Genomic DNA, 9946 nt, shown 5'->3' with positions numbered 1-9946 from the left:
AGTAATTAATGATTTTTTTAATTTTTTTTATTGACTTGATGATTTTTAATCGTCAGAAAATCATACTATAAAATAATAAATAGAGTATCAAATACTGATGGTAAAAAATTATCATAAATTATATATTTTTTATTTTCTGTTTGGCTCCAAGTAAAGATGGACCGAAATGATCAATGATCATTAGAGACTAAATTAAAAAATAATTTAAAATTTGAAAGATACAAAAGAAAATGACGTAAATTTCAGAAACTAAATGACGTCAAAGTAAAGGTAACAGAAATAAATATAAGAAAATTAACTTTTAGTAAATAATCATAAAATTCAGATATTTATCAAAAATCAAAAATATATTTAACATATTTTATTTTGTTATCCCACGTTGTTAATAAGTTGATAGTAAAAAAAAAACATTTATTTTACATGAGTACCCGCATTAAGCTATAAATTCTCGAAATCCATACCTACGTACATATTTGGTACTGATTCAAAAATTAAAATTAACCATATTTGACTAATGGTGCTAATTCATGTAATCTGCACATATAATTAAAGACAAATTGATAACAATGAAACTAGTTATTCTCTCTTTAACCTGCCATAGCAAAAATAGTATATAATCTAACCACAAGATTACTAACACGTATAAAACTATATAGCATTACAAGTGCTCACTATTGTGTCCCAAAAGTAGGCTTACATAAAAGGAATAAAATAAATATGGGATTGCCATTCATCGTCACCGCATCTTGATAACCCTATTGCTTATGTACTTCAAAGCTTCAGTTACGGTGGCTCTACGTCCATTTTGGGTGTCCCATATCTCAGGTATCACTTGTTTCTCACTTGAATTATGGGTGTTCTCAGCATCATCAGAATTTTGATACTCATGCAATTCCTTTAGAGCTGTCACCACAGCAACGTATGCCTCCTCTCCCAAATCATTCTTTAAAGATAATAATTTAGGATCATTTCCATTAATTACTTCCTGAAAAAATAAAAAGATTGAGACATCAAATTTTGCTCATTCAATTGTCCATGCTAGTGTACATTTGTGACACATAATTGAATCCCCTACCCTGCAGATAACATGTCATGTTTTACAGACACTACTACAAACCAAGCCTTTTAAGTCCGTTCTATAGGACCTTTTACGACGGTTTTGAACCGTCGTAACATGCAATGTCACAAAATGTGCCAACATTTACAATGACGGTTTTAACTAAAATCGTCTTAGAAAATATAAATTATTAAAGGCGGTTATTGGATGTTAACTATTGTAGTAGGCCAACTTTTTAAGACGGTTATCGCTAAAACCGTCTTAGAAAGTAGACATACTAAGACGATTTTTGGAACGACCGTCTTAGTATGTCATTTGTGTGTCAGACTTTTTAAGACGGTTGACACTAAACCGTCTTAGTATGTCTAACTTTCTAAGGCGGTTTTATCAATAACCGTCTTAAAAAGTGGAACATACTAAGACGGTTTTTGGTGATAACCGTCTTAGTATGTCATTTGTGTGTAAGCATTTTTACAACGGTTATCTACAGAACCGTCTTAGAAAGGTAGACATACTAAGACGATTTTTTCAAAAACTGTCTTACAATGTTTTTTAATTTTTTGGTGTTATTTTTTATATTTGAAGCAAAATTACTAATCATTTTTAACAATTGTAAATCGTTTAATTACATAATACAAGAATTTACATAATTAATGATATTTTACTACAGTTTTGCAAGAATCTAACATTGCTAACAATAGTTGCAATAAAGATCACTTAGTTCTGGTATTAAATAATATTTGCATTCCTTTCATTCCTTTAAAAGTTGCTACTTGCTAGTATTAAATATGCCAGGGACAAATGCTTTTCCAAACCTAGTTCAATGATTTTATGATTCTATTTTTCATTTGTTGAACAAAACTCTGGTCACCATTGGGTACACAAACATTTTGATTCTTATATTAATTACATGAATTAGTTGTTAAAAACCAATGCATGGTACAACAAGCCATATTGTTCCTATGGCAAGGTTTATTGAGCCAGCCATCGGCATGACATGAGATGAATTGAACTAAGGTTTCATAATACAAAGCATTATATGTTTATTACAGCCAAAGCTAACAGTGATTTGCCTTATAACAAAAAGCATGATTCACCTGCAGTTTTGGTGATTTCATAATAAAAAGCATAAGACCACTCTCACTTATGCATAAGTTACATAAAACCAGTCACATATGCCACCAAAACATATGTTTATTACAGGCAAAGTTAAGTGACTTGCCCCATAATTCACCTATAGTTTTGGTAGATAGGGGTATACATGCAGCTCTCAGCATACTTCACAAGATTCTGAGGACAAGGGAGATGTGTATCCAAGCCTACAAAGAAAGTTAAAACAATTGTCAGTTTCAAAACATGGTCGATTCATGAGACCTAGCTCATATGCCTTGGCACGCAGCTACACTTGCAGGTATGTTAGCTGAAATTTTTCTGATGTTAGAGAATGGTGGATAAATGAAGAAAATCTTGAAGATTCCTTTGTGAACTTTACAACATCCAAAAGAATTAATTATTGAGATCTTAGCATCTCCAATCACAATAAATAAATCAAAGAAAATGTGCAGTGGAACCTCTATGTAGTAATTTGTTATCCACTTACAAGCTGCTAGAAGCATATCGTCATGCACTCTGATTGTTGCTAAGATTACCAACCCAAGACCAAATCCAGGGAAGATGTATGCATTGTTGGCTTGAATGGACAACCCATCATGATTTTTTTTCTACTACCTTTGAGTCTACAAGCCATATGTTCTTGCGAGTCTCCTCTATAGGTGTTTTTGTCTACACGAAAACTAAGTATAAGAAAATTAGCAATTTCAATTTAAAAACTAACTTAACAAATTAACATGACCACTATATAAAGTATAAACAATAAATAACTTATTCACCTGCTTTGACATCTCAAGAGCTATTAGTTCTGCTATTCCAGTTCCTGCCTAAACAACATGACAAAAAATAAATTACACAATCTTGCCAATTACAGACAACAGGTGATGTGTGATATCGTCCATGGATAAACCTCAAAACAAGAAGAAATATAAAATAAAGAAAATGGGTATTTAAAAGTTTTCAAACTATGTACTACTCATTCTATTCCACTGGTTGTTTCCCTTTGCTTCAACAACATGGAAAAATGCATAAATATGAAGTCAGAAAAGGGGCAAATACCTCTCCAGCCCCAAGGAACAAGAATGTGTGGTCAGCCAAATTACCGTTAATGAGCTTCAAGGCTGCCACGACCCCAGAAGGAACGACAGATGCGGTCCCCTGACACAATAATGCATTAATAATTAGAAATATAGAACATAACAATCTTCAAGATGTATGTGAGTAATGTGACTATGTCAGCCTTTATGCAATTTAGTACCTGAACAAGATGAGTTGTGCCATATTTTGCAAGCAATTCAAAAGAATTGTGGTTTGCAAAATATTCAAACTGCACAAAATCAATTTAAACAGTCAGAGATACTAAGATTGGATGAGCTCAGAAATCTTAAAAATTACACAAGAAATTTGCAACCTCAATAAGAACTTTTTCTCCATAGTTTTGCTTGACAACAGTCATGAACTCTTGCAAGAGTTCAGAATATTCCTAAGAAGAAACAAGAAACCAAATTGCATCAAGATTAATGCAAGTTAAAATGATGCAGATAATGATAGTATATTAAGATAAAAAAAAAACTTTGACCAGCCCATAAATCATATTATGTTATTATGTTAGTTATACAAACCTGTCCACTTGCCCTCTTTTGTCTGAGCCCAATGTAAAACTCATCATTTAGTAATTTTCATTGTTTGTCCCCACATCAATCGTAATAGGCAAACACAAGTAATTGCCTATTGCTTAGTCGTTTCATTCCTAGATCTAGTCAGATGATAAGTCCCTTTTCGCAAAAGTATCACTTTGATTATGCTAATTAAACTAAAAGTAATAAATATTATCAGAACATAATTTGTAATTACTAACATGCTCAACAAGTAATTGGCATTTTATCATTACTTTACTAGGAATATTCAACTTTTAGCTTAATTATATTAATACTTTATAAATTGAATAAACTAACCTAATGTTGTATTGATTTGGTTATAAAAATCCTTTTTTATTTTTTGCCTTTTGCAAAGGATCATGCATGTTTCGCATTGCATGTGCAATATATATAATTTTACTAAATTGTTACTAGTCACTAGTCTATTTTGATGTTGATAGGTGGATTTGGGCAAGAGTACGTGGATTGAGTATTTAAAACATTTCTCATTCAGGACTTTTTGTTGTTCTGCAAATGCTAAGGACACAACAAATGTGATTTTCGTGTTGTTAAATGAATTTTCACCGAAAATATTGAAAATGACAATTGATTTAAATGTTGTAATCCAATTAAGGGATACAAATCTTGCATTGTAAATTCCAGAAAAATGTATATTTCCTGGCTAGCTTTGTAAGGTGGTTACTTCAAAATTTGCTGCAACCTAAAATCATATTCTAATATGGAATAATGGCATCATATGATAGGGTTGTTATTTTTGTGCATTGAGTTGTTATGGGTTGTCATTTTAGATAAGTGTGGATAAATTTTTCTATAAATACTTTTAGAAGAATAAAAAATTAAAATGAGTTTTTCTATAAATTAATGATTTAAATATATTTTTTGTTCTTATAAGTTTATTATTTTAATTTTAGTCCTTATAGATTGGTGTTTTTTTAATTATGGTTTCTGTAAGTTTTTTTTTTCATTTTTAATCATTGTAAGTTTGTGTTTTTTTTTTTAATTTTAATTCCTTTAAGATTTTAATTTTTTCATATATATCATGCTTATCGGGACCAAAATTAAAAAATACAAACTTACATAAACTAAAACTGAGTAAAATATCTTACAAAGATCAAAATTTTAAAAAAATATAAACTTACAGGAATTAAAAATAAATAAAAAATTTACAGAAGTCAAAATTAAAAATGTACGAACTTACAAGAATAACAAATATATTTATCCATAAATCAATTTGTAAAAAATTTCTCATGTTAGCTTCTCTAAAAAAATATAGCACAAAAACACATTAATATATATGTTCAACATCCAAGTAAAATAGCCAAAATATAACAAATTAGGAATCCTATCCTATCCATTTAAAAGTTTGTAACAAATAAATACACACATTATAGCACAAAAAACACATTAATATGTTCAACATCCAAGTAAAATAGCCAAAATATAACAAATCATGAATCCTATCCTTTCCATTTAAAAGTTTATAACAATAAATAAATGAATGTCGTAAATTCTCAAATGTCTAAAATCCATGACAAGTGACAACTGACAATTCTACATTTGTATTCTATATTGCATATTAAGAAACAGACTATAAATACATTCAAATTCAACTAAACAATTATGTGTATTAGTCATTTTTTATCTTGTAAATTATTTTACGACCTTTTTTCTTTGTGTAACTCGACCTATTATGATAAGATTAATTCAAGACTTTAAGCCTAAGCAAGTAGACCGACTCATGCAACTTCTTCAAGCAAGATGAAATTCTTGATGAATTTAGGTAGCCAGGCAGTAGACATGTATAACATTTCTAACTTTATGGTTGTGGAATTCATTTGCTTATTGGTATATATGTCCATGCATATATTTATATTTTCTTATTTCATACTATCTTATGTTTAGTGTTGGATTGAATTGAATTCCTATCTTTTTGTTGTCTTTTATTGTGTTATATCTAGCTTTGTCATGAAGGCATGCCATTGTTGCAATCCGTTTCAAAAATTACGTACCATAGGACTATTGTGATGGGATGTTGGCATTGGGGTCATATAATGCAACATATGACTACTACATTCATTCTACCAAGAGTCAACAGCATTGGGTGAGGACACCATATGACAAACCAAAGCCACCCCCAATTGTAGCCATGGCGTCCCCAACCATACAAGGTGTGCTTCCACTTGCTATTTTGGGTAGCACACGAGAAGCCAAGTCAGCCTAACGTTCATACACTATTTGGTTTGACGGTTTGTTCAACACGAATCCTATACAAGTAGTCCTTTATAATTTATTGGATATTTGTATTAAAAAAATCTATTTATACGATATTTTTTTGGTATAATTTTTCTTACAACTAAGAAAGAAATAAAAAAGAGAAGATAGATGAATGAGATGAAATAAGTGTTTTAGTAGGGGAGAGATAAAGAAAAAATGAATTATAGGAAAGTATAATGGGAAATTTAGGAACTTGCATCTTTAAGTAGTCTCTATTGTTGCTCCAAAGTGAGACGAGAAAGGAGAGTGTGCCGATTTCAACTTTAGGCCTAAGCATTAGGAAATGACGATAAAAGTCCTACTTAATGCTTAAAAATACTGGGTATAATTGAGTTTAACTGAAAACTGAAAATTTCACCCAAACTAAAAATATACTAAGCTAAACTATATTGGCATTTTTTTGGTCAACTGAAAAAAGTAACTACGTATCACAGATTAGCTGGGAAATGGTCCCGAATCACAATTTTAATACTCTTAAAAATTCTATTATTGACTAAATTTATTAAAAACCACAATTTTACGGGTCTCACTCATTATTTAATTAATTTCACTCTTGATTTTATAATCAATAAAAGAGAGTGCACTGCAATTGCATTAGTGTCATTAACATTCCTCTTTGTAATTTATGATAACACGTTCTTTGTACTATTGTACCCCACAAAGCTCCCTAATTTACTTTTTTTTTTCTTGGTAAATAAGTGATAATGAAAATTGAGCATATAATTAACCTCAAACAATCTAAATCACACAACTAATTCAATCCTAACTCATCTCTGCTACTAGGTAACTAAGCTCTGATAAATGCTTATAATTAATAAACATTGTTGCTGCATCATTATCAACACTTATCACACTAAAATGCAGTAGACGCAATCGTTACACTTTTGATTTACACATTTTCAATTGAAATTTTAGTTACTTTAGTCAGACGGCTGATAAAAATGATAAATTATGGTCGTGGTGTTGGTCATTCATGTAACCTAGGTTTGAACAAAAACCCACAAAGAGAGCACAATCCAATAGAATATCCTATTGGGTGTGAGAGCCTTATGGTATAAGTACTAATTTGAGGCTCATATGATTAGTGTTGTGTTCACTGATTTAAACAGTAAAGGAACATTGTCCATTATTGACAACAGGGGAATATTTGAAATCTGTGAATGGAATCCAGTGAACTAGAGACCATTTAAATTTATCCTTGATTCTGATACATTAAATTGCAAAACACAAGGAAGTCAGCATCACAATATAATTATACAGCTGTAAAACAGAACATACCTTCCAAGTGAAAGCAAATTACCAAGAGTGAATGCTATCGCAAACTTTATTGGTTTGAAGAAAACAAGCATAGACTGTAACATAGGAGAGGAAATGCCATTTATTAGTGCTTATTCTTGTCTGCCAATATTCTACATTAAAGTAGAAAGAGTAATAGTTGTAAGTTAAGTTAAGTTTTCATAAGTTTTCAGAAAGGCAGTGGAAAGAACTATATTAGATTGCTTAAAACTTACAAGAGTTTCCAAACAACCAAACAAACTGGTTCATATTCAAGAGTTGTTTGGGGTCGAACCCAACCTGACCTGTACAAATCCAATGACTTTTTGATTGGGTAATGGTTTTTTTTTTAGAAAACCAGCAAACCAGATGATAAAACCCATTAATGTGCTTCTTTTTAATTATTAGTATTCACAATTGTTTACAAAATGTAAAGCAATATTTAAGTTTTAAGCAGTCACTTTAGTCCCTGAAAATAAAATGTAACCAGATGATAAAACCCATTAATTCTTTTACTTCTCAATCAAGCCTACTCTGTTCTTACCCTCTTTCATATTCAAACACCAACACCTTTTCCAATCAATCAGATACCTCTTATTCCTCTTGTGCAGCCCCTACTCGTTCCTCTCCTCTCAGACAAGCCCTTCCTCTCATAAACAACATAAAATAGAAGAAAAATGAACCCTCAAACGGTGGTGAAGAAGTTGAAGAGGAAGGACAAAAGAAAAGGGACATACAACAAAACATTGAATTATTATTAATTAATAGTATTAATATGTTAATATAAAACCATAAACACGTGGTTCAAAATAAGAACACACGGTACCTTTGAATCCCAGATGACTAAGGCTTTGGTTGGCAGATGTTGAAGCCACAAGCAAGCTACCCTTCGTGCGTGTGTTGCTAATCAATAAAGGCAAAATAAAAGCCCCTACCTACCAGCGAAACAAAAACCGTGTCTTGACAATGCCATTCATTACACATTTTCAAGCAAGCAACACTAGGACATGGTTACTTACCAATTCGTGCGATATGACTGCGGCATGACACACCTTGAACAGGGCTTAGTGATGGTCACAGAGTTCTCTTCGACAGGGCTTAATGATGATGGGTCACAAAGTTCTCTTCAACGGGGCTTAGTGAAGACCAAAGGGGACGCTGGAGTTGTCTTCGAACACAACATTAGACGCTGGGTCAACAGTGGAAAGGGATGGCTGTAATCTCTAATTTGAGGGAAATAAAACAAAGGTGGCTTTGGTCCAAACCCGTCGTTGAATTTTTTCATATATTTACAAAAATGTCACCCAGCGAGTTACTAAGACGGTTATTTATAACCGCCTTAGAATTTACGTTGTAAAAAATTATTCTCAGCTTTCATAATTACAAGTTTGCCACTGTGCCACTATCTAAGGCGGTTCTGCATAACCAACTTAGATAGTACGTCGTAAAAAAGCATAATTCTAGTAGTGAGATTATGCCAGTTTGGTTGTAACAAACTCTAAATTGGAGATATACATGAAATTTTCTTACATGATCATGTGTTTATGGGATCTATAATAAAGGGACATTATTACATTTGAACGAGCCTTCTCTTCTACTAATTCACAGCTATGTTAAACCAAAACATGAAGAAAACATAGAAGGAACCAAGATGTATCATATACCTATATTTCCTTCCCTTCGACTTCAACAATCTTAAAAGGGTGCCATGTTGAATCCAGAATTTCTTTATGCCACTTTGCGCACAGTTTCACAGACTCCGATGATGCTTTTTTGTTATTTTTATACCTATTCATGCACACTTTTTTAAATGACCTAGCACTGACCTCCCCAAATTTTTTTATTTGAATCTTAGTAACCCCTTTCAAGAACCATGGTAATTCATGAATTGTCAAGCAAATGCATTCAATTAGCTTTTTTGCACGGAAAACATTAATTGTGATAAAACAGTACCAACAGCCAATAGCTATAGTAAAAAATGTTCACAAAACATTAAGATAATGTTTGCTGCAGTGCCATTAATGAAATGTGTAAACTCTCCATTTTAACACTTAAAATTGGATAATCCTTTTTAACTTCTAACTTTACAAAATCTTTTTAACTTTGTTAAATATTATTCACTTAAAAAACCTTTATGATACAAAGTAAAAGTAAAAAATGAATTACTTTTCATGAAGTTAAAAAATTAAAGTAAAAGGTTTAATAAAATTATGAACTAAAGTGTCTCCTTAGTATAAGGATTAGAATAAGGATTTTCTTAGAACAGAACATTTACCTTAATAATTTGTTGCCTAGAATCTTCTAACTCGGTTTTAGCTTCTTGTACCTTCTTCTTCAAAGCTTGATTTTCATCATCTTTTACGGACATATCAAAAATCATGTCCTCCAATTTTTCTTCTATCTCTTCTATTTCTATCTTTCTTTTATTCTCACGATCAGCTTTCTCCGAGTTCACACACTTCAAAACCTTGAGTTGTTCCTCTAGTTCAGCAATTTCTAAATTCAACTTTTGTTCATTTCCCATCTCTTTTTCAAGCTTCAACAGTGCATCACTGGCAGCTTTTTTCTCCAT

At 31.5% G+C, this 9946-nt stretch overlaps 1 pseudogene; it reads right to left on the bottom strand.

The window, feature by feature from the left end:
- Positions 1-2019: 2019 nt before the first annotated feature.
- LOC114386061 lies at positions 2020-9946 on the bottom strand (annotated as a pseudogene).

Source organism: Glycine soja, chromosome 15 (assembly GCF_004193775.1).
Source record: "Glycine soja cultivar W05 chromosome 15, ASM419377v2, whole genome shotgun sequence".
Classification (NCBI taxonomy): domain Eukaryota; kingdom Viridiplantae; phylum Streptophyta; class Magnoliopsida; order Fabales; family Fabaceae; genus Glycine; species Glycine soja.
Note: the sequence above shows the minus strand (reverse complement) of the source record. Positions and strands in the feature narration are given on the sequence as shown.